Raw genomic sequence first — 26,662 nt, forward strand, 5'->3', positions numbered from 1 at the left:
CCTTTCACCTGCTGGATGTTGATGTTTGTCCTCAAGAATTCAGTAAAACAGGCCTTGGGCATTCCTCCCCTCCGTTTCCCAGGAGGGAATCTTACTCTAGAGACAGAGGAGTCAGAGAAGCAAATCGGAGGAGTTTACGGATCGCTGCCAAACAACAGGCTGATTAGGCCTGCTTCCCTTGGGAAATTCTAAGGAGTCATGCATCTGGACAGAGTTGGGTTTCGCTTCTCGTTCTCTAGGGAAAGAGATTGTTGGCGGGAAAACGAGACCCAATATAGGTGTTTGGCGCGGGAGATTCTTTGCGGAATCAACAGATCAGCTTCAGGAGTGAGATCGTGTGTGGACTTCGTAACCCCAGTTCCTTGCCTCCCGGATCAAGTATTCAAGTTTATGCATCGCTTTGCTTTCAACCACGGACCTTGTTCCAGGATCCACGGGTTACCTTGTACCTAGTCACGGACCTTGTTAAAGAACCAAGTTATATCCAGCCTTGTTCCAGCCTTGTTGTCAAGCTACCTTGAACTCTTAAGACTCTGACTTCCCCCACGCTATTGCTTGGCAATAGTGTGTGTTTCGGTATTGGATAAAGAACTTTGAACTTTAATATCATTTATTGGACTATACATTTTTGGACTATATTTGACCTCATTTGAAAGGTCTGCTTCTGAACTATATTCTTCACTTGTTTTTATTGCCTTTATATATTTCCTTAATAAAGATATTAGATAGAGACTGGCCTCCGTGTATGGTTCTTGGTGCCCAGCTGCCAGAGGTCTGACACTTCTTTGCTGTTATTCCACTTCTTTTCTTCCTAGTATTGTTCAGTATTTTCCCCTCAAATTTATTTGGTTGATGGAGAAGACATGTAGGTGCTTCAGTGCATGCCATACTCAAGTCTACTTCCCTCTCTTAATGTGTTATTTCATAAAATCACACTACATTGCATCTTAGTGGGGTTTTTTTTAAAGTTTATGAATACAGTGATTGAATAACATATTTGAATGGCATATGGAAAATTTACGGAAATGTGCTCATAAACAAACTTAACATTAGGAGCTGTGCTATCTTGCTGCTTATATATGGTAAAACAGTATGACAGCAATATCATACATTTTAATTAAACATTGTTGCCAAAACAACTTATCCATTGTACCAGTGAAATATAATTATCGGACTGTTTGACTTGGACAATCCTGACTCTTTCCCCAATTGTGGCATGAAACTCAATAGGCAAGTTCGGTCCATTTGCTGTCTTTCAACCTATCCTGCCTCCCATGGTTGTTAAGAGGATAAAATGAAGAGAACAACCCTGAATTCACTGTAGAAAGAGTAGGATAGACATTTAACAAACAGAAATAAATAACCAATATTAAATCACTATTTCCTGCAGAAAGGAGCTTAACAAAGCTAATGAAGTACAAATAAAATTAAAAAAAACAATCAAAACAGAATAAACAGCACAAAATCTGATAAAAGCAATAGAAACAATCCATCACAATAAATCTTAACAATCACAACAACAATAAACAAGTCAGCTGACAGCCAACGGCTTTCATTAATACTGAATGCTTTCGCCTGCCAAAAGGTACCATTAGGAAATCTAGAAGTATTGCCTTCAACAACAGGTTCCAGAGTCTTGAAGCAGCCACAATAAAGACCAACAAAACAAAGCCTCATAAAGGTCTTTCTCAGAGATCCTAAAACACAGATAGGCTTAGATGGGAGAAGTTATCTCAGGCAAACAGGACTCAATCAAAACAGTTGCTTTTAATTATGTTAAGAATACAGATTAATAGCCAAGGGAAGCTCCCAGAACAATCTGGTTGCTGCATTCTGGTCAGCTGAAGTTTGCAAACATGCTTTATAAATACCACTTTACAGAAATCCAAATAAAATGTAACTAAATCACCATATCACTGGAAATTATGTTCACTCAGCTTAATTTTATTTCCACTAAAATTCAAGTTCCATATTTAGTAAGCCTGTGCGATCAATGAAAAAAGGTTTCAATACTCATTACTAAATTGGGGGGGGGAGCAGTGAATCATTTCAAAATGTTTCTAAAATATAGTAATGGGTCCTTATAATAACCATAACAATATAATGAAATTTTTGTTACTTTTTTGTTAAGCAATTGTGTAAGGGGGGAAGCTTTCGGGACTCCTTTCCCCCTTATTTTTAGAGCTATCGAGATTAAACTTGCTGTAATGGTAGAACACATTTACCTCTGTCACCCCCCCCCCCACCCAAGTTTCAGAACTTTTCACTTATCCACTAACTTTTGAGAATTTTAAAAGTTTTAATGAACAATAAGGGTCACTTCAAAAAGGCACAAGAGTGGCTTCTCAAACAGGCAGGGGGGAAATCTCTCTTTCAAGATCCCAACCACTGCCACCATTAAATGTGGGACACCCTGCCCAAAGCCCTTTACATTTAGGCTAAGGGAATCTTCTTCTTAACATCCCACACCTTTGCCACACCTTTTTAATATGGGGGTAATCCTTCTTTCAGGACCCCAGCCACTGCCAGCTATAAACACTTGAGCATGTGCATGCGCATGTATGAGATGATGTGACACTGAGGGGAAGTATGTGAGACAAATCTTCCATTGACTCTAAGTAGAGCAATTCACCACTCAGGAACACAGTCTTTATTAAAAACAAAGGATTATTTATTTACGGTTTCTTTAGTCCAAAAAGCGTAACTTGTTGCAAAGGTTTACTTCTTCAGTTTCATTTGTACATAATATAGATAATATATTTCATTCTTTAACATCAACCACTTGACTGAAATTTTGTCTCAACAGTATTCCTTTTCCTCAGCTCTATCTCGCTGGAAATCTAAACCTAACTGACTTCAGATAATTTATTTCTAGCTCTCTCGCTAGAACCTGAACATAACTGAACTGCAGACGTCTTCTTCCTAGCTCACCGGCTAGAGATCCTTTTTAAAAAACATTCCCTCCTTTTTCATCCAGCTAGCTCCGCCTCTTTCTTGCTAGCTTCGAAATAGTTACATTTCTACAGAAGCAGCTACGTTACCATGGTGACTCACAGTCAATCAGCAGTAGCTAACTCCTGCCCACCTTTACCACTGAATCAACATTAAATAACATAGACAAAAATCCCCAATAAAATAAGGCTTTCCGTTACAACTTGCTGCAATGGTAGAACACATTTACCACTGTCACCCCCCCCCCCCCAAATTTAAGAACTTTTCACTTATCCACTAATTTTTAAGAATTTTAAAAATTTTAATGAACAACATTAAAAAAACTACAAAAGCTATCTCTTTGAATTTCTATTTTCAATGATGCAACATAACCAGGGCACCATTCCCCCCAAGTTTCAGGAAGATTTGCACATCCACTGATTTTAAGGAATTTTAATAAACATAAACTTAACAGTACAATTTCACTGGAAGACCCCAGGAGCCATCCAGTTCAACCCCCTTCTACCACGCAGGAAAAGCACAGTCAAACCACTCCCAACAGATGCCCATCCAGGCTTTGAAATAATAATAAGAATAAGAAACCTACTAAGTAAACTTTGGAGTTACTGCCTCTCAACTTCGCTTACCTCACAGGGTTGATTCAACTCCCAGCAATCCCCTTTTATCTCAAATTCCCTTTAGAGAATGAATATGGGTTTTTCCCCACCCGGCAGAAGGCAGTAAGCAGAATTCTGGGAAATGTAGTTTGGGAAAGCAAGGACCCCTTTGGCAGAGAATTCAATAGTCCCCACCTAAACAACATTTCCCATAATTCTGCTCACTTCACACATTGAAGCCTTAATATGAGTGTGGTCGCTGCCTGTCTCTCTCTGGGTTGGGCATGTGCCGGAGGGGCTTCTTTCTTGCCCAGCCATCCGGCCAGGCTTCCCTGCCTCCCTCCCCCGTGCTCACCGCCCCCTTTGGGGAAAGAACAGGGCTTCTCCCTCTACTCCAGCCACACCATTCTCCTCAGGGCTCTTTGGGAGAACGAAACCCAGATGGCAGGGACCTAACAGAAGCTGAAGAGATCAAGAAAAGGTGGCGAGAATATAGGAAGGATAATAATACAGAAGATAGCTTTGACAGTGTGGTGAGTGAATTAGAACCAGATATCCTGAGGAGTGAGGTGGAATGGGCCTTAAGAAGCATTGCTAACAACAGGGCAGCAGGAGACGACGGGATCCCAGATGAGCTGTTTAAAATCTTGGAAGGTGATGCTGTCAAGGTGATGCATGCCATATTCCAGCAAATATGGAAAACACAAGATTGGCGATCAGATTGGAAAAAATCAATTTATATACCCATACCAAAAAAGGGAAACGCTAAAGAATGCTCAAACTTCTGTACAGTGGCACTTATTTCCCATGCCAGTAAGGTAATGCTCAAGATCCTGCAAGGCAGACTCCAGCAATACATGGAGCGAGAGTTGCCAGATGTCCAAGCTGGGTTCAGAAAAGGCAGAGGAACGAGAGACCAAATTGCCAATATCCGCTGGATAATGGAGGAAGCCAGGGAGTTTCAGAAAAACATCTACTTCTGCTTTATTGACTATTCTAAAGCCTTTGACTGTGTGGATCATAATAAGCTATGGCATGTTCTTGGTGGTATGGGGATACCAAGTCACCATGTCTATCTCCTGAGAAATCTGTATAAAGACCAAGTGGCCACAGTAAGAACAGACCACGGAACAACAGACTGGTTCAAGATTGGGAAAGGAGTGCAGTAGGGCTGTATACTTTCACCTTCCCTATTCAACTTGTACGCAGAACACATCATGCGATGTGTGGGGCTTCAGGAATCCAAGGCCGGAGTTAAAATTGCTGGAAGAAACATTAACAACCTTAGGTATGCAGATGATAACACTCTGATGGCCGAAAGTGAGGAAGAGCTGAGGAGCCTTATCACCAAGCTGAAAGAAGAAAGTGCAAAAGCTGGGTTGCAATTAAATGCCAAGAAAACCAAGATCATGGCAACTACACCTATTGATAACTGGCAAATAGAGGGAGAAAACGTGGAGGCAGTGACAGACTTTATATTTCTAGGCGCGAAGATCACTGCAGATGCAGACCGCAGCCAGGAAATCAGAAGATGTTTACTTCTTGGGAGGACAGCAATGGCCAACCTTGACAAAATAGTGAAGAGCAGAGACATCACACTGGCAACGAAGGTCTGCATAGTCAAAGCAATGGTATTCCCCATAGTGACCTATGGTTGCGAGAGCTGGACCATAAGGAAGGCTGAGCGAAGGAAGATAGATGCTTTTGAACTCTGGTGCTGGAGGAAATCCTGAGAGTGCCTTGGACCGCAAGAAGATCCAACCAGTCCATCCTCCAGGAAATAATGCCCGGCTGTTCACTGGAGGAAAGGATATTAGAGGCAAAGCTGAAGTATTTTGGTCACATCATGAGGAGACAGGAAAGCTTGGAAAAGATCATGATGCTGGGGAAAATGGAAGGAAAAAGGAAGAGAGGCCAACCAAGGGCAAGATGGATGGACAGTATCCTTGAAGTGACTGGCTTGACTTTGAAGGAACTGGGGGCGGTGACAGCCGACAAGGAGCTCTGGCATGGACTGGTCCATGAGGTCACGAAGAGTCAGAGATGACTAAACGACTGAGCAGCAGCAGCAAACCCAGACCTTTTGGGGGAGAAAGAGGCACCTGTGATGAAGACCTGGAGACATTTAAGAGACTTACAAAACACCATCGGTGTTCCTTAATATCACTTCATGTGTTTGAATTTTACAAGTTATAAATGAACTTTTGCACAGCCCTAAAACCGAGTTCACAGTCATCCAAAATTGGTAATGAGAAGAACATTAGGGTGAAGGATTAAGCATCTCTGCCTATCACAGAGTCCCAAAACTTGAGATCCATGTTTATCTGCAAAACAGGATGTTTAGCTTGGGTGTGGGGCCAAGGTGAACTTAAGGGGAAAGCAGGGAAAAGTAACCCTTTCCCATTCAGCTTCTTTGCTAGATACTATGCTGTCTTGAGGTTGCACTGCAAGGAAGAAACAATTATCAGCATTATTCTTGTATACATATGAGGCATAACTTCTATTTTGGCTCTTACTTTACTAAATTTTTACATTGGACAACTATATGAAATATTCAAAATTCTCATTATACTGAACCATTCTCCAGGCAATAGTTGTGCCTGCAGAGATTTTCCTTGATATCTCAAAATGCTAAGAAAAACAACCCACACACCTTAAAGAAGATTCTTCCATTTCCGAGTAAATTAGAAATACCATTTTCCTACTACATGAGAAAATGGCAAGATCTCCAAGTGTGAAACACATTGGCTCTAAGGCAATTGCATTTTTAGCATAACAGAAGAATGCTGAAAGTGTGGCAGCATTATAAAAACGTACTCTGTGTGAGACCATATCTTAAGACATTGTACTCCACAGGTCACATTGTACAGTGAATAAAAAAACACCCTCCAAGAAAAATGTGCTACAGAGCAGAATAAACTGCTAAAACATAAATGTGTAATCTTTTAATCCATCTTTTAATGGAACCACATGCTCATAGGCCATCTGAACTTTGACAGTTTGCAAAAAAAAAAGTATACCTGATCATACTTAAATATTAAAATACTTTGGGGTAACATCTTAATAATGTGACCAAGAATCTACAATTTTTAATCCTTATTGCGAGAAGATACTGAACTATGAGTGGTCATCTCAAAGATGGTTGGAATCTAGCCTGATATTATATTTAGGAGTAAGGAACTTAGAATATGAAGCTTGTCCAAGTTCAAAGGGGAATAGGTATCTCTATTCTTTTTTTATTTTTTTATTTTTTTGCCTACATCAGATCTTACTTATGCCTATATTTGTGTTCATGTGCCTTCTTTAGTGTCATTCAAGGATTTTGGCTTGTCCATTCAGCTAGGTTCTGTGTTTGGTCTTTTAAGTCTGCTTTTTCTCATAGCCAATACTATCATTTCTGGATTCTTTCCCTTAATTGTCCTCAATTTTCCCCCTTGAGATCATCTGCAGAGGTCCTTAAATTACAGGCAACTGGCCCCTTGGTGCTCCCATACACACAGTTCTTAGCACTACAGATCAAAATGGATTGTACAGATTTCTTCTTGATCTCCTTTTTGGACTTTCTCTCATAAAAAAAGACAAGGGAATATATTGAGAATTATATAATCTCCAACATTTTACAGTTGAAAATGAGGACAAGTGTGACCAAGCCACATCAGAGCGGTCAAGATGGAAAAGGATATTAATGAATAAGAACACACAAGCAAGGAAAGACGGACATAGTTTGCTTCTGCCTGAGTTTGCAGGGAGGCTCATCCTTTTCAAGAAGCACTGGGAGAAGCAAACTGCAGTGGGCACATGCAAACTACTTTCTCTACCACCCCCCAGTTAATTTAGCAAAAACTACTTTCCACTTGAAGTCAGTTTGCACCAATGGAAGTAAGCTGTGAACAAAGAAAGAAAGTTGGGGGAAGAAGGGAAATTTGGACTGTATCTGTCAAATCAGTACCAATGGAGGTCCTGATTTTACAAATGGAAGTTCTCAATGCCTAGCCCCCTTGTAACATTCCAAGAATGAAATAAGATGATTGTATATTAAAGATACTCACAGAAATGTCTCAGTAAATCCAGTAATCTATCCCTTTGCCAGATTTTTATGTATGAAAAATACAGTACATATTAACAGTGGAATAGCTCACCAAGAATGCCAATTTCTTTGTTGATTTCGAATTTCACAACAGTCATTAATTTCAGTGTATATTGTAGATACCAAGAAAGATTCCACTGCAGTGAGTTTATACTGTGCTTGAAGTATGAGGGCCCCATAATGCACATTTGCTTACAGTTGGCCTAATCCTTCAATGTGATGCTGTCTGCTCAAGCACTTTTTGTGTTTTACAACCAAAGGACCTAATCCTAAAGAGATTTTGAGGCACATAAATTCCACTTATTTCACTGGAATGAGGATAATTCTGCAGTTGTTATTGCACCCTTGTACATTTGCTATTGATTAGAATATAGCTTCTGCAACATATCCTCCTGGTACTTTAGCCCTAAATCTGTTTATGAATTTATACAAAAAGGGCTATAATTTAGCAAGCTTCAACTTATTGTTATTCTTCCATTTTTTAAAAGTATATCTTTATTAATGCACAAAACAGGGTAGGGCTACAAAAAAAGGCAAAATATAACTGAACTATATTAACACTACAACTACAAACTACCTTACTAAACTACACTAAAATACCTACGATAACAAAAGAGGGGAACGATAAAGGAATACTAATTGTATAGCCAATGGTTATAGTTATTCTTCCAGTTTTGACAGAATAGTGTAACCATTTTAATTCTAATTTCCTAACCTTCCAAGGATTTAAGGATTGCTAATGCAAACAGCATTTCTAAAAAAAATCCATTAGCGCTTTCATCACAGTGACAAATTAATCTTGGACATCTTGAGCCACTTCAAAAATAATTCTCACTGGAATCTCACTTTCATGTTACATAAGGATTATAAATGTGACTTGTGACTTTTTAAAAATGTAGCATTATTTGTGAAGACATACTTCTCTTTGCCTGGGAAATTTTATATCCTGTAATAATAAACATATGAACTAATCCAGTGCTCCAAAGGAAATCTGATACACATATAAAAATTTCCAAACAGCTTCCCCATTTACTATAACACAAAAAGTGTCTCCGCACAGGCATAACCAAGACGTCTTTATGGTCAACTTTGCTGGAAGTGGATTATATGATCATGTTAGAGGACCTTGAAATTCCTAGGCAGAACACTTCCCTAGAAATCTCTAGATCCTCCAGTACAATTCTGTAGTCACTTTCTGGTGACAGTTGACCACTGAGTGACCCTGGAGGACCGAGAGATTCCTAAAGACATGTGTTGTTGTTTATTCGTTGAGTCGCTTTCGACTCTTCGTGACGTCATGGACCAGCCTATGCCAGAGCTCTTTGTTGCCACTCCCAGCTCCATCAATCTCAAGCCAGTCACTTCAAGAATACCATCCATCTATCTTGCCCTTGGCCGACATCTCTTCCTTTTCCCTTCCATTTTCACCAGAATCATTCTCTTCTCTAAGCTTTCCTGTCTTCGCATTATGTGGCCAAAGTACTTCATCTTTGCCTCTAATATCCTTCCTTCCAGTGAGCAGCCGGACATTATTTCCTGGAGTATGGATTGGTTGGATCTTCTTGCGGTCCAAGGCACTCTCAGAATTTCCTCCAACACCATAGTTCAAAAGCGTCTATCTTCTTTCGCTTAGCCTTCCTTATGGTCCAGCTCTCGCATCCATAGGTTACTACAGGGAATACCATTGTTTTAACTATGTGGACCTTCGTTGCCAGTGTGATGTCTCTACTCTTCACTACAGTAGAGTCTCACTTATCCAAGCCTCGCTTATCCAAGCTTCTGGATTATCCAAGCCATTTTTATAGTCAATGTTTTCAATATATCGTAATATTTTGGTGCTAAATTCGTAAATACAGTAATTACAACATAACATTACTGCGTATTGAACTACTTTTTCTGTCCAATTTGTTGTATAACATGCTGTTTTGGTGCTTAATTTGTAAAATCATAACCTAATTTGATGTTTAATAGGCTTTTCCTTAATCCCTGTTTCTTATCCAAGATATTCACTTATCCAAGCTTCTGCCGGCCCGTTTAGCTTGGATAAGTGAGACTCTACTGTATTTTATCGAGATTGGTCATTGCTCTCCTTCCAAAAAGTAAACGTCTTCTGATTTCCTGGCTGCAGTCTGCGTCTGCGGAAATTTTTGCACCTAGAAATACAAAGTCTCCACGTTTTCTCCCTCTATTTGTCAGTTATCAATCAGTCTGGTTGCCATAATTGTGGTTTTCTTGATGTTTAACTAAAACTCAGCTTTTGCACTTTCTTCTTTCACCTTGGTTAGAAGGCTCCTCAGCTCCTCGCTTTCAACCATCAAAGTGGTATCACCTGCATGTCCAGCAATTTTAACTCCAGCCTTGGATTTGTCCAGCCCCGCACATCGAATGATGTATTCTGCATACAAGTTGAAAAGGTAGGATGAGAGCATACGGCCTTGCCATACTTCTTTCCCAATCTTGAACCAGTCTGTTGTTTCATGATCTGCTCTTACTGTTGCTACTTGGTTGTTATACAGATTTCTCAGGAGACAGACAAGGTGACTTGGTATCCCCATACCACCAAGAATTTCCCACAATTTATTATGATCCACACAGTCAAAAGCTTTAGAATAATCAATAAAACAGAAATAGATGTTTTTCTGAAACTCCCTGCCTTCTTCCATTATCCACCAGATATTGGCAATTTGGTCTCTCGTTCCTCTGCCTTTTCTAAAGCCAGCTTGTACATCTGGCAACTCTTGCTCCATGTATTGCTGGAGTATGCCTTGCAGGATCTTGAGCATTGCCTTACTGCCATGTGAAATAAGTGCCATTGTAGGAAAGTTTGAGCATTCTTTAGCATTTCCCTTTTTTTGGTAGACATGTAACTTCAGATATTTTTTTTTTAAAAAGGCTATGGGTTTTATTAGCATTTTTCCACTTTCACAATGTCTTGCATCCCTAACCCCCATGAATGTGGAGGGCCTACTAGCAATTTCATAGATGTATCCAGCCTCAAAATTATGTATGCCTATGCTGTCAGTATCATTAGTTTCTGTAGTCCATACTATTTACTAGTACTTCTTAGGCAGAGATTTTCCCTACCTTTGCTGTGATATCCAATACTGTATTTGAGATGGTAACATTAAACCTCAAACTACACACACAAACCAGAATACTCTGGGAATTAATCTCCATATTAAACTCAGCCCAATAAAGGCCAATGCAATCAATATAAGCATATGACGTCTAATGAGAATAGGAAACAGAAGTTTCCAATACGCAACCTCAAGTAACATCTGTCCAGAAACATATTCTATGCAAAACCTATTATAATGGCCTGGCATGCATGACACAGCAAAAATTAATGAAAATCTCCATCGTTTCTAAAGCCTACTTTAAAAAAAAAAAAGCTAAACTCAGGCCAGAATTTAATGGCTATCGTGGTCATCACTCCTCAACTACTAGATTTACTTCCATATTAGAGCAGACAAGTTAGCTACATCAAAAGAATTTAATTACATCAAAAGAAGTTGGGTAGGCTAGAGGTTGAGCACATGATTGCTAAAAGCAACAACACTGAAATACAATGAGAACTTGCCTTAAAAGTGTCAAAGGACGTTAAAGTTAAAACATTTAGAGAATTTAAAAGAAAACTATGTTTTAGAATATGTTTTTAAAATGCAATGCACTTGTGTTTCATTTATCAAGTAGCAGATCTATTATTGTTTAACAGATGCCAGCAACCCAGCATGCATACAAAAACACAACATTTCAATGTATGCTTTAGGGAATACAACTAATAAACTTAGCATTATTTTTTTCATTGTTTGAAATTAAAAACTGCCAAGTGCAATATAAAAACTGTCATCATACCCTTCACACTACATTTGAAGAAATGTTTGAAACAATTTGTTATTATTGTCATCAGTACAAGAAAAATGGTATTTTGCACACCACAATATCTGTAACAAACCCATGATTCAATCTGATTGGCCTTTGGTAATTTTATCCATATGTTGTTGGAAATTTAGCTCTGGAGTGTAAATAAAATTACAGTACAATATTTGAAAGGTAAGCAATTGGCTGAACAACAGTATAGTACGACCCCATATCTGCAGGATCAGTATCTGCAATTTCACTTCATCACATCCAAAATATATGTTTTCTCTAGGCATTTTCTAAGCCCTCCAATGCAATTCTATAATATGCTTCTGCCTGAAGTCATTCATTTCAATAGGGTTTGCTATTACCTGTAGTTTCACATTTCTATGGTAACTCCAGGAGTGTATTGCCCTGAGGATATGGGAATCATACTATACTAATAAACATGACATTGTTTGTGCCTCTCAATTACACAGGACTCCTCTGTCATCATTAATCAGTAAATTATTGCATATAGAACATTAGTTAATAGGCATTAAAATCATAATCCTATTCCATGCCCAGGAAGTACTCCTTCAATGAAGCTGCCCTGCTAGCATGGGGAAACATAGCCATTATTAGGGTTGTACACAGATCCGTTTTTCAAAATGGGCTCCAGCTGTTTTGGCTGTCTTGGACAGTCGGAACGGAATGGGCACCATTGCCATTTTTTCGCAGTCGGCTGCCAACCATGACTATTTTTGGTTTAATTCAGCTACACATGGAGCACGGAGAGTCAGCTGCGTGCCCGCATGGGTTTTCCCTGTGTGCCCTGCTTGTTGAGCCACTCAGAACAGAAGAAAGCCATGACATGTCTTTTAGCCAAGCTGGCCCTCAATTTTCTGTTGCGAGCAGGTAGTTAAACCCAGGTGTAGTTGAAGGATATGAGGAGAGAAAAAATGAAAAGGGGGGCTGAGAAGTTCCCTCATTGTTGTCAATGGGCTGGAACTTTTAGCTGATGGATCAAAAAATGGAATTTTGCACACCAGAATTTGGGAGGTTTCTGAAAAACAAATCAGGGTTGCCACCAAAATCCAGACACTGAAAATTGTATGAGGTTTAGCTGAATTGCATACCCCTACCCACTACTGAAGCCCTGCAGAAAGCTTCACAGTAGATGTACCATTAGTGGTATTCCTGCCAATGGAAGACCCTCAAATGAGACATGTTGGTTTTGAGAATAAATCTGAAAGGTGGAGTTTGTTTCCAAAAATGTACCAACCCCACTCCCCACCTCAAAAAATTTAAAAAGGGTTATGGGTAGCAGCATATTGTTGGCTGTGTGTGGAATATTATGAACACTATCAAAATGTATCTTATCACTTCAGTAAAGCTAGGGAAATGCATTTTATAAGCAAAAGAATGCATATCCTCTGAAGTTTTTTTTTTCATTTTTTTAAAAATTCATTCAGGTGGATTTGGTAGCTTTTTTAAAACAAGTTCCAGAAATAGTCTTTGATTTGTAGGATCAGATACATCATCAATGCCAAATCAGACCATTTAAAAAAAAACACAGATCTCTCAGATCTTTTCCTGCAATTGCTCATCTCCCACACTGCTTCAGTATGAGCTGCCCACCACTTTACTCCACTGCCCACTCGTGATTTCTCTGTAGCTGTTTCTTAAAAAAAATCTATGAGATCTTTTGATTTTGTTCATAGTTTACTGGTATCTTTGTATCGATTTGCTTAACATTCCGATACAGAAATCCCAGTAGTAAAAAAACATCAACAACCCCAAAAAGGTGTGAGTAAATTTAATGGAGTATCTTTCTAAGATTGCTCACTCTCTTTCAAAAGGAACTGTTATTTCTAAGCATACACAATATGTAATGAAATTAATTTTGGTCATAATAGAAAGTGCAAATTCAGACTAGAATGTTCTGCTACTTGGAGAAATGGTCCTATGGATACAGCACTGTTGCCTAAAATTTCATGCTTTGTTAAAAGCACCTCTTCAACATAACAATTTGCTGGAGCACAACTACAGATTTTATATAGTCATAAAAGTGTGTCTGTTTCTATGGCAAGAAGCAGCACCTACAATAAAGGGCCTGTTGGATTAGATGAATCTCTCTCTCTATGGTTTTATGGGATTGCTCTGTGCTGGAGAATCTGAAACATGTACATTGGTCTGAGTCTCTTTGACTCATGTAGGAGTTATCACTCTTTCTCACTGAAATCAATGGGATTTAAAATGATTAACTCTGGCAAGATTTTTCTTTTAGATTTTTACTCCTAAAATGGCTGAAATCCAAGTACTTCTAGCTGAAGATATGACTGGATAAAAGCTGAAAATGTTCACTCTTTCTAAAACATCATTAAAACTATTAATCAACTGTTTTAATCCAAAGGTAACATCAAAGAGCTAGAACTCTTAACAACCCTAACACAAAACACACAGCAAAAGTAGAACAATAAGGATCCCCAAGCAGTTACTTTTTGTCTTCATGTCTGTCACTTGATGGGCATTAATTTCCTTCTGGGAACAATTGGTCATGGGAGATAAACTGCAAGCACAGTCATGGATGAATGGAAGACTCTTTTTCCTCTTTCTAACAAAATAGCAGAAGGGCTTTCTGCAAGAGGAAAGAATGAATGCCATCCCTTACAAAGCGATATGAATTTATTCAACCTTAGGTGTGTCCAGACAAGCAGTTTTTCATGCAATCTGCTACTGATCTTTCAACGAGGAGGGGCTGCAATCCACAGTACAATCCCATATTCTGTTAATTTCACGTAAAACCTGTGTGTCATGAAATGGTTCATGTCACTGACTTTAACAAAAGTCTTCATTCCTTCTGCCTCTTGGTTTATCCCTCTTCTTTTTACTAGGAAAACCTTATTTTCTTAACGTATGAACATTGGGTTTGTTTTATTTTGTTCAGTAACGTATTTAATTTGATTTTTTTTCTTTTTTCCATCTAGTAGCCAAATTATTCCAATGGCGAACTGCTTGATAATCCTTGATTGTTGAGGTGCTTTCTCCATCCCATTCTTGCTTCTTTTAGATAAACTAGATTACATTTGTTGCAGATGTAGATGTCATATAAACAATTACAGCCAGAGCCATAGCCAGAAAAAAAATTCAGGGATGGGGGGTTGAAACTTTTTTTTAGCGAATCATGAAGAGTCATTCCATAATGCAAAATAATTTAAAAATCAGGTTCCATCAATAAACTTCAGTGGACACTCAAGACAGATAAACCTCAGTGGACACTCATGGGGATTTGGTGAACTAGTTAAAATTCATGAGTAAACCAAGTTTTTTTTAAACCTGAATTTGGGGGGGGGGGGTGAACCCCCACCCAGCTACAGCCCTGATTACAGCATTTTTTGGGAAAGGGGCAATGCAATCATAACTTAGTTAATGAAACTGATATGTTCCCAGGTTATTCTTTCTTTAACAGAGAATTTCATACCAGAGTTAGACATACCATAGAAAGGCATGAGATAGGTTACCGCACCAAAAAAAAACCCCAAGAGCAACATGTTTCAGCAATGTTTTAAGATATCTCTCAAACTAACAACATACACATATGAACTGAAAAAAGCTGGTCACATAAGGAATCATGTGTAAGCTTTTTCTATCTAGGGATATTTTTGTCTTTTACCTGCCTCCCCCTTTTTATTTTCATATTAATAGCCATACTTACACTTTTATGCTTAACATGCTGGTGAGCAGCTGGTGAGACAGCTTTATCTACTCTCACCTTTTCACTCTCCTCTGCTATTAATGCATGCCTCAGTAAATGATTGAGCAGACGTCTGCTGTTTACTTTGCCTGTTGTTGGCAGGCACATGCAGCTACAGTAGGATCAGCTAAAGTGAAATCATATTCTTCCACAGCTCAATGTTTTATTGCATTATTTACTGGTGATACACCACTGCAATCTACCCATAAAATCTTGTGTTTCTCTTCACTGTAATTTCACTGTTGATGCTGTTAAAACATCCATATAAAGAGAGAACAAGGAGGAAGGTGAGAGTCAGTAGAAAAATAATTCTTTGTAAAAAAAAGAGTTTATTTGTTGGGTTAGTTGTTACTGAAGAATGCATGTAAATGCTATTCTAAGTGGAAGGGAGGGGGGTCAACAGTGAAATTAAATATCTGTAATAGCTACTTGTATGAATAAAACAGCAAAACAAGGAATATTCATGACGGATAACTTCTGAGGATGTATTCCATACTAGTATTGAAAGGAAATTAGTTGGGTTTGCATTTCCTTATAAAAATATCAGTTTCACACCTCCTGAGACTGGCAATGGGACAAAGCTCATCTTGCCCTGGAAAGCCATACGTTTCTGAGGTTTGCAATACATTACAATGAAGAAAAATAAGCATAAAACCATACATAAATCTGAAACTTGAACTAAAACTTGAAAAATGTGCGTAATACGCTTCAGTCAATAGGGGAAATTTTGAGAATTATTCATACCTGAGTAAAAATCCATACAGTCTATATAAAAAAGGATGCACAAAGACATATACGAATGTGTATGCGGTAAAGAAAGAAAAGTCTTGCAACCCAATACAGAAGTGGGACAGGAAGTGAATGCCTGTGGAAGTCTAAGAAACATAATGAAAATGAGACTGGCAGATGTTCCCATACCTACTCAGACCCACTGATCAAATTCAGTTAATATAATGCTCAGCAGTTTCTTATTCATTACATTTATCTGCTTACATCTTTTTCTCCCTTATTTTATCAAGCCTATGATTTATTCATGTTAGTAGTATTATGTATAAGTCAGACATCTTTAGATTTCATCTGCAACCACTTTCCTGATTAAGGAAACATTCCTGATTGCAGTGCCTTTGTTGCCATTCAAATGGTTGTAACTGGACTCTGTAGGGTTTCAAATCAGATGTTACGCTGTACACAAAGTGGTCCCTATATAGCATGAAAAGTTCCCTTTATTGATGGTGCTGGAGCCAGAATTCAGATGTCTTCCCACCCACCAGCTCATCATGCAAAATACTAAGGACCGTGCCGTCTGTTATTAAAAACCTCCCCTTAGGTTCGGTGTGGCTTGGGAATTAACAACTGCATTCTAATTAATGGATGGTATTTTTGCTCATCATATTGTGAGCTATCATGGCTCCTAATTCTGGGAAAAAATGAGGCATGAATCAAATAAATAATGAATAGAATTACATTTACCTGAAAAATGGGAAAAGGCTATAAAACTAACTATAAAAAGGTGGGACATAAATCAGATGAATAAATAAGTAGAATTACACTCACCTGAAGAGCGGTCAATGGCTATACAATTAGTTTTCCTACCAAAGTGAGAATCTGAATTACAAACTGACTTTAGCAAAGAGTGTTCAGCTGCTTGTTAATCTATATATCTAGAAATAACAAAAAAAATACCAAGTCCTCCATAAAAACATTTATTCTGGACAATTATGGTAGAAGTACCCCTTAAGCAGATTTCCCATGGAAGGCTGCCACAGAATTTCGAGGAAACAAGGACAATGTACAAGACATGATTATCTCCTTTTTCATACTCCATCTATACACATTTCATTATGATACTTAGGGGTCTGCAAATATTGTCTTGTCTTGATAGCCAGACAAAATGAGAGTTTGCTACCACAATTCATCCTTCCTGAATAGGAAAAGTGTGGTCTTGACTATGACATCACACTGAATTGGGAATAGAGCATTCCAAGCATCTTAAAGGCTCAGCACAACTGCAGCAACAAGCCCTGAATTTCTCTGCAGGTCTAATTTGTTTCTCTCTTGTGTGGAGTTTCTGAAAGTAACCACACATGTCACTGCTTTTTGAGACTTTCTCAACTTACCACAGATTCTGGGAAGACTTCTGACCTTCTCCGGGCTTTGGTCAAAGCTGCAGCTTTTGACAAGATGAAAGACACATGCCCCAGTAGTGAGCAGGCAGACATATTTATGGACATCTGGTAGTGTTTCTGCTGATTTTACTATGGAAGACTGGCTTTTCTGAAAACTCAATGGAATCTGTTTCCATCTAGAATAGGGATGGGCAAAGTTTGGCTATGGAGCTACACACATCCTCTCAAAGCTGCTTTTTGGGGCCTTAATCTCTCTAGATCACTGTGTCGCTAACTCAATAGTTCTCAACCTGTGGGTCCCCAGGTGTTTTGGCCTACAACTCCCAGAAATCCCAGCCAGTTTACCAGCTGTTAGGATTTTTGGGGATTGAAGGGCAAAACATCTGGTGACCCACAGGTTGAGTACCACTGCCTAACTCTTGCACTCCAGGTGTTTGCGGCTACAGCTCCCAGAACCCTTAAACATCAGCCAAGGCAGCTGAGGTCCCATTTACACTGCTGTGTATAATACAATTTCTGAATGCAGATTATCTACTTTAAACTGGATTATATGGTCAGTGTACGTGGGGGCCGAGTCTTTTGGGTTTAGAAGTTCTAAAAAAAAAACAAACGGGAAGACAAGAGTTTGGGGAATCACTGCTCTAGATTGTGCAGGCCATCCTTTTTGATATTTTATGCTCCCTGTCATATAGCTCTGCTTTTTAAACAAGCATAACACACTGTTGTACAATCATGTATTGTATAATATGGGAGCCTTTTACACTAGACAGGTTCTGCACTGTTTCTGTTTTAAATACAGTCAGTACTTGCTTTTTGACTGTACACTTTACAAAACTCTGCTCTTTCGACAGAAACCAGAACTACCTTTCTCCTCCACTCCATCCATCCCACCCATCTCTAAATCTCACTCAGGCCCCTTCTACAATGCCATATAATCCAGATTACCGAAGCAGATAATCCACATCTGCTTTGAACTGGATTATCTGAGTCTACACTGCCATATAATTCAGTTCAAAGCAGATTATCTGGATTTTATATGGCAGTGTAGAAGAGGCTTCAGTCAAAAAGGTCCTCATGAAAAAAAGAGTGATTTGTTGTTGGGCGCTTTCTGCAGGCACCCCCCCCCCCATCCATCCTTGTTCCTCTTCTTCTCTCACATCATGCATTCTAACCACACATGCTGTTTTTATTTCCACCTCACCAGCACCCTGGGTTCCATATTTCTATAATTTCCAGGTTTCAACAGTGCTCTGGTCCTTAAGTGGTCAAATAAGCATGGCTCCATCCTATGGAATCTTGGAGTTTGCTGTTTACCATACTTAGAATTCTCAGGCAGACTATGATGAGTTGGCATCATATTTAAAGTGAAATCATAGTGCTATAATAGTCTAGTGTGAAAGGGCTCTTATGGCCCTTCCACATAGGCATATAACCCAGAATATCAAGGCAGAAAAATCCCACAATATCTGCTTTGAACTGGGTTATCTGAGTCCACATTCCCATATATTCCAGTTCAACGCAGATAATGTGAGGTATTATTCAGCTGCATGAAGGGGGGCATAGATTCATTAAGGTATGGCTTTGTGAAATTTAGAATCACGATGTAGGAAGAAACACCAAAGCTATCTTGTTCAATCTTCTATTAGAGGAGGAATCCAAACTACTTGGTTGTATTTCCAGACAACATGTCAATGATTCCTTATTGCTGCCCGATCATGTCAACTGTCATGAGTGCCCATACCATTGCTAAGTGCCATTGGGAGTGACTGGCACAAAGCCTGGAGCCTCCCTCTTTATGGCTCACACCACCTAGTAAAAGTTTTCACACATTGTACCTGTCTCATAGATCTATCTACTGAACACACAGACTACCCTGCTATAAATATGTAGATCAGCTTCAAAGTAATAGATAAAAAAGAGTCCATCCTCATATACCTAAGGTGAATTTCTATTATTGGAAGAGTTCCTTTCTCCCTATCTCTTATCAACTGTACATACCAGTATAAAAGGGATGTTGTGCAATTGTTACTCAAAGACCATTTTACAGCTCAACTGCAGGAGAGGACCACAAGAAAAGACCCGTTCTCTAGCACAGAGATTGTCCTGTTTGCCCAATGTAGAGTGCAGAGTGGCACTGCTGAGAGAGGATGTCATATATCGCGTTAGAAGACAAGCAAGCAAATGGATTCCTGCTGTTGTGGGTAACAGTATTAGGGATCTAATCTGTCCCCACATCTAATTAAGGCATACACGTCAGATAACTCTTACTGCTACAGTTACTGCTACTAATTGCACCAGTGCTTTGTCTGCCTTCCAAATGCTTCAGAGTATTGTTTTATAATTACAAATAATCCTGCCAAGAAGGTAAAGTTGATTTATATGCGCAGAAAAGCAGAACTCACTGGATATTTACCTTTAAAAATCAAGTATAAGGATGGGGTAGATTAGAGGATCATAAATGCATACACACAGGACACAGATGTATAAGGTAAATCAGAGTGGACAATCTCCTGCCCCTGTGTTTTGGAAGCTTCCAGAAGCCCCAGGTATCATGGACAATGATATGGCGTTGTTAGGAGTTGCCATGCAAAACATCTGCAGGACAAAATGTTCCCTCATCTGTGGAGTACCCTCTTTCATCAAAATTGCTTAGTGGTGAGCAAGGTTGGATCAATCTCACTGCCCTACAGCAGTTTGGCTCTACCTATGATGGTGGTAGAGCTATAGTGGCTTACCAGATGCCACACACACACTGAGCTGCACAGCCAAGTAAAGATCTAAACCTGGAATTCCCACATCCAAACCCAACCATATGATTATAATACAGAAACCAAGGATCATTGGACTGGAATGAATTTGTAAATCATGTGGTCCAGCACTGTGCTCCGTGACATCTTTTTTCTAGAGCCAACAACTACTGAACACCATCCAAACAACAGTGTGCTACTGGCAGAAGGGGGGAACAAAAGTAAACATATCATATGCGTGATGCACTCAAATAAGTGAGGCATAATATAAAAGAACAGAGGAAAGCAGAAAAAAGCACTGTGATTACTGATCGATCGTTGTACGTAGTTCCAAAATGACGATAATCCAGAGTTTGATCTTGATTATGAAGGAAAGTGCTTCCAAGCCAACAGTTCATTCTGAATCAATCTGAAATGTAATGTGTTGTTGAAAGCTTTCATGACCGGAATCACTTGATTGCTGTGAGTTTTCTGGGATGTATGGCCATGTTCCAGAAGCATTTTATCCTGATGTTTCACCCACATCCACAAGCATGTGGACAATTTCAACAGAAAGGAGGAAACCATGAAAATGAACAAAATCTGCCTGCCAGTATTTTAAAACTCTAAAATCAGGACAATAAATAAAGAACACCATTCAGAAAATGGGAACTCTAGACAGGAAACAATCAGGGCCAGCTAACACTTCCCAACAAAGGATTCTCCCAGGCAGGAAGCAGTCAGGCTCTGAAGCTGCAAGGCTATTAAATGCTAATCAAGGTGGCTAATTGCAACATTCACATTTGCCTTCAACAGACAAGAGTTCTTTTTCCCACCCTGAACATTTGACAGATATATAAACCCCACTTGTCCAGTTTCCAACAGACTTCACAACCTCTGAGGATACCTGCCATAGATGTGGGTGAAACATAGGAGAAATTGCTTCTGGAACATGGCCATACAGCCTGGAAAACTCACAGCAACGCAATCTGAAATTTAGTCATCTCCTTGTGGCTCATAGTTACAACCTCATACATAAATTAAAATACTTCCCATGGCATAATTATATTCTGGAAAATCCAGAAATGCCTGGCTCAAAGCTTCAGGAGTACTTGACTACAAATCCCACCAATCCTTGGCAATGTAGTCAGTGACCATATTTAAAGAATGATGTTGCGCAGTACATCTGGAAGGCACTAAGTTGGCGAAAGCTGACCTAGATCTTTGACACACTTTTTGAATTCAACAGGGTGGTGAAATGTGTTGAATGGCAAATCTACCCTAGGTGTCCTTGAGAACATGCCTGACATATACATCACACTCAATTTCTGGGCTACATAAAATATGGCATAATAGTGTTAACCTCCTTTCTGACTCATCTGAGCATTTGCTGCTAATTCCTTCAAGCATCTTGGATTTTTACTCCAATGGAAACACTCCCTTGAGCTAAACTATGCAGGCAATGTAGATAAGGAGCAACAAATTAAAGGGGAATCTAGAAAGTAGTATTTCTCTGGCATATAATGGCAAATCTCTGCTTAGTTATATGAAGAACACATGGAGTTTTAAATTAGTGTAACCGGGCACCAGACTCGAGGTGATGGTTTGTGCCAACATCTTTTCCTTTTTTAAAAAAAATAAATAATCACAGAAGGAAACCTATTTCCACTTTGCTTCAAATTCTAAAATGTGTAAGCTGAATATATGCAACATTTAAAGGCATGTTTCCCAGCAGTGAAAAGAGAAATTTCCACTGGGTTCATGTTTCAAGGAGAAATGGCACTGAAACAAATTTTACCATGGCACTTTAGAGAACTGACATCATGCATGCTATACGGTTAAAATACTAATAAAGCCATTCAGAGCCAGCCCAGGTTTCATTAAGAAAGCTGGCTGCTCCTTCGCTTTTATTCTTCCGACACCCAGCCTTTCGGGTTCTCTGATGGATACCTGTCAACCACAGTCTGCTTACGTTTTTATTGCTCACTTTGAAAAACCAGCAAGCAGAAAACAACAGCAGGTCTACCGCATCCCCCTCGTGCAAGCAAGACAAGAGGAAAAAACAAAGATAAGGTTCCAGGCTTTTGCTCAAGTAACACTGGAAATTGTCAACAGTGTGTATTTCTGAAGACAATTTCTTCACTGCCCACAGAGAGTCTGTAAAGAATGCCAGCATTTCCTGTGGAAACTAGGGTTTTTTTTGTATCTGCCACCAATTTCCTCCCCCATCTTATGTTCAAAAGCATAAATAGACACAACATGGCATTTTGACAGAAGCAACTGGTTCAACTGTCCTCACTACCTTGCAGGTCTTAAAGAAAGAAAGAAAACATCATAGAGAGAGAAAATGAGAAAGAGGGGGGGGGGCTAAATGGTCAAAAGGAAGAAGCCAGTATTCCAGAAGAGGCTGCAAAGAGGCTCTTGACACAAGGCTGACCCAAGAAAAAGGTGGCTGGGAAGATGTCAGAGCCAGGAGCTGCACCCCGAGGTGGGAAGAAGGGGGCTCCCACCTGAGATTTATCCCACCTCCCTCTCCTTTTCCAAAGTGGTGTATTTCTAGGTGGGATTCAGCACACACAGGTGATTCAAAGCAGCTTCCACATCTTTATTTCCCAGGTGGTGATTGATCTGCCTGGGCTCTGGAATTACATTGACCCTATAGGGAAGGACACATCTATTCTGTCACCCTCTGAGGGTGCATCCACACCCTGTAGAATGAACGCAGTTTCACACCGCTTTTACCACCATGGTTCAATGCTATAGAATCCTGGGAGTTGTAGTTTTAATAAACCTTCTCTGCCAAAGAATGCTGGTACGACATCAAACTCAAATCCCAGGATCCCACAGTATTGAGCCATGGCAGTGAAAGAGTGTCAGACTGCATTCAAGTAGATGCACTCGAAATCTCCCTCTTCTCCGCTGGCGTAGTGGATTAAAGTCTTGTAATTTGAAGGTTGGGTTGCTGACCTGAAGGCTGCCAGGTTCGAATCCCACCCAGGGAGAGCATGGATGAGCTCCCTCTGTCAGCTCCAGCTCCATGCAGGAACATGAGAGAAGCCTCCCACAAGAATGGTAAAAACATCAAAAGCGTCCCCTGGGCAACGTCCTCACAGACGGCCAATTCTCTCACATCAGAAGCGACTTGCAGTTTCTCAAGTCACTCCTGACACAAAAAAAAAAAAAAAAACCCATACTCAGAGTGCATCTACACTGCAAGAATTAATGCAGTCTGGCATCTCTTTCATTGCCATGGCTCAGTGCTGTGGTATCCTGGGAGTTGTAGTTTTAATAAACCCTCTCTGCCAAAGAATGCTGGTGCTACACCAAGCTACAAATCTCAGGATTCCACAGCATTGAGACATGGCAGTGAAAAGGTGTCAAATTGCATTCAGTATAGATGTACTCAAAATCTCTCTCTGTGTGTGAGCATGTGTGTGAGAGACATACTCAGAGTATATCTACACTGCAAGAATTAATGCAGTTTGGCCCCTCTTTCACTGCTATGACTCAATGCTGTGGAATCCTGTGAGTTGTAGCTCTTCAGCTCCCTCTGCCAAAGAGCATTGGTGCTTCACCAAACTAAAGGACCCCACAGCACTGAGCCATGGTAGTTCAGGCAGTGTCAAGCTGCATTCATTCTACAGCAGCTTTGGGCAGGAAAAGGCAAAAGACCTTGTTAAACTACAACTCCTATGAGTTCTGTAGCATTTAGCCATCAAAATTCCAAGTGGTGTTGAACTGCATTCAATCTACAATGTAGATGACACCCTGTGGCAGAAAAGACCTTGTAAAACTGCAACTCCTGGGATTCCACAGCATTGAGCCAGAGCCATGAGAGTGCCAAACTACATTCAGTGTATATTTACACTCAAAATCTCTCTCTAAATCTCTCTAACTGTGTGCATGTGTATGAGAGAGATACATACTCAGAGTGCATCTACACTGCAAGAATTAATGCAATTTGACCCCTCTTTCACTGCATGGCTCAGTGCTGTGGAATCCTGCGAATAGTAGTTTTACACACTCCTCAGCTCTCTCTGCCAAAGAGCGCCAGTGTCTCACCAGACTACAGGATCCCATAGCACTGAGCCGTCCTGTCAAGCTACAGTGTAGACATACCCTTTGGGCAGGAAAAGGCAAAAGACATTGTAAAACCACAACTCCCAGAGATCTGTAGCATTTGGCTGTCTAATTTCCAAGTAGTGCCAAACTGCATTTAATCTACAGTGTAGATGACACCCTGTGGCAGAGAAGACCTTGTAAAACCACAACTCTCATGATCTCTGTAGCATTTGGCTGTCTAAATTCCAAGTGGTGCCAAACTGCATTTAATCTACAGTGTAGATGACACCCTGTGGCAGAGAAGACCTTGTAAAACTACAACTCTCATGATCTCTGTAGCATTTGGCTGTCTAAATTCCAAGTGGTGCCAAACTGCATTTAATCTACAGTGTAGATGACACCCTGTGGCAGAGAAGACCTTGTAAAACCACAACTCTCATGATCTCTGTAGCATTTGGCTGTCTAAATTCCAAGTGGTGCCAAACTGCATTTAATCTACAGTGTAGATGACACCCTGTGGCAGAGAAGACCTTGTAAAACTACAACTCTCATGACCTCTGTAGCATTTGGGTGTCTAAATTCCAATTAGTGCTGAACTGCATTCAATGTACAGTGTTGATGACACCCTGTGGCAGAAAAGACCTTGTAAAACTACAACTCTCATGACCTCTGTAGCATTTGGCTGTCTAAATTCCAAGTAGTGACGAACTGCATTTAATCTACAGTGTAGATGACACCGTGGTAGAGAAGACCTTGTAAAACTAGAACTCTCATGAACTCTGTAGCATTTGGCTGTCTAAATTCCAAGTAGTGCCGAACTGCATTCAACCTACAGTGTAGATGACACCCTTTGGCAGTGAAGACCTTGTAAATCTATCACTCCCATGAGTTCTGTAGCATTTGGCTGTCGAAATTCCAAGTGGTGCTGAAGAAGACCTTGTAAAACTGCAACTCCCGGGATTCCACAAGCATTGAGCCATGCTGCATTCAGTCTACAGCAGGCATGGGCCAAACTTCGGCCCTCCATGTGTTTTGGACTCCAACTCCCACAATTCCTAACAGCCTGCCGGCTGTTAGGAATTGTGGGAGTTGGAGTCCAAAACACATGGAGGGCCGAAGTTTCCCCGTGCCTGTTCTACAGCTTAGATGCACCCTATAAGTCTCTCTCTCTGTTTATATAGACACTGAGAGAGGGGGGAGCAGACACACCTCTTCCCCTTTTCCTCTCTCATTCCCTTTTCCCGAAGGTGTCCGTCCCATGTGGGGCGTCCAGGCTTCCCCAGCGCCTCCTGGCTGGCCCTGGCAGGCAGGCAGAGGCGCTTCCCGAGCAGGGAGCTCCACACCGGGAGAGGCGGAAGAGCTCCATCAGCAACCAGAGGGACGTTACTATAGAGACCTCCCGGCTGAGCCCTCGCCCAGCCGCGCCCGCAGCAGTCCCGACCCAGCCTGGGTCCCCTCCAAACTTGCCTCCGGAGGGTGGCTCCTGCCTGCCTGCCTTGCCTTGCCTTGCCTTGCCTTGCCTGGGAGAGAGAAGTGGCCACGCTCACCTCGCCGCTGGGAAAGCCCTCTCCGCCTCTCTCTGCTGCTGCTGCTGCCGTCTGGCTGGATCGGAGCGCGCCGGGCCAGGAGGCTCGGGGACCAGCGCCGGCTTTCTCCTCTCTCGCCTTTGCTTGCGTCACAATGAAGCCGAGGCCATTCCCCACCACGGGGATTCGGGGGGCTGCTGCCGAAAAGGAGGAGGAGGAGGAAAGGGGTGGGGGGGGGGAGCACGTGACTTCAAAGGGAGGCCCGGAGGGAGGAGGAGGAGGAGGATGGAGAAGGAGGAGAGGAAGGGGCAGGAGGGGACCCCGCTGCTCGACTCCAAGCGCCGAAAGCTGACGACCTGGATGCTGACATGACATGCATGCACTCCCCCCCCCTTCCGCGCTTCCTCTGCAAGACCCCTCCTCACGCCCCCCTCGCGCCCACACTTCGGGTTTCACTCCCACCGCACACACCTCTCGCTTGCTCTGGGCTTCCCTCGTCTCTTCCTTCGACACGCATTCCTTCGCTCTCTCTCTTTCTCTCTCTCTTCCCCCTTGCCTTTCTTCCTTCTCCTCCTCCTCTTCTCTCTCTGTATTTCACGCCCCCCTTTCCCCCTGCCACGCTTCCCACGTGGGTCCGCCTGAGCCACGCTTTCTCTCCGTCCTCGTCCTCTGACACTTTCTCTCCGCCATCCCCTTCTGCGCTGGGCATTGACATTCCCCTTAGCTGTGTCCTGTCCCCCCTCCCCTTTCAGTCCTGGTCAAGTCTGTTATACATCTCTCTTCCCAACCTCCCCCTCTTCTTTTCAACAATATCCCTCCCTGTGTTGTCAAGGCTTTCCTGGCCGGAATCACTGGGTTGCTGAGAGTTTTCCAGCCTGTATGGTTATGTTCCAGAAGCATTCTCTCCTGACATTTTGCCCACATCTATGGCAGGCCTCCTTAGTGGTCGTGAAGTATATTGGAGACTAGGCGAGGGAGGAGTTAAAATTG

The 26,662-nt window shown here is 41.0% G+C and overlaps 1 protein-coding gene across 4 annotated transcripts in view; it reads right to left on the reverse strand.

Annotated features, from left to right (window-relative positions):
* Positions 1 to 26,335, reverse strand: part of sncaip (synuclein alpha interacting protein) — a 140,069-nt gene extending 113,734 nt beyond the window's left edge. Inside the window, exons 1-2 of one of the 4 annotated variants that reach the window (XM_062972149.1) lie at positions 26,144 to 26,335; positions 25,694 to 25,869 (exon numbers count right to left, since the gene is read on the reverse strand). The gene's annotated coding sequence lies outside the window, so the exon portion shown is untranslated. The remainder of the gene's footprint in view (positions 1 to 25,693; positions 25,870 to 26,143) is intronic. The other 3 variants (XM_062972151.1, XM_062972152.1, XM_008114055.3) reach the window with 3 other exon arrangements.
* Between the last annotated feature and the right edge of the window lie 327 nt (positions 26,336 to 26,662).

This window comes from Anolis carolinensis, chromosome 2, assembly GCF_035594765.1.
Source record: "Anolis carolinensis isolate JA03-04 chromosome 2, rAnoCar3.1.pri, whole genome shotgun sequence".
Lineage (NCBI taxonomy): Eukaryota > Metazoa > Chordata > Lepidosauria > Squamata > Dactyloidae > Anolis > Anolis carolinensis.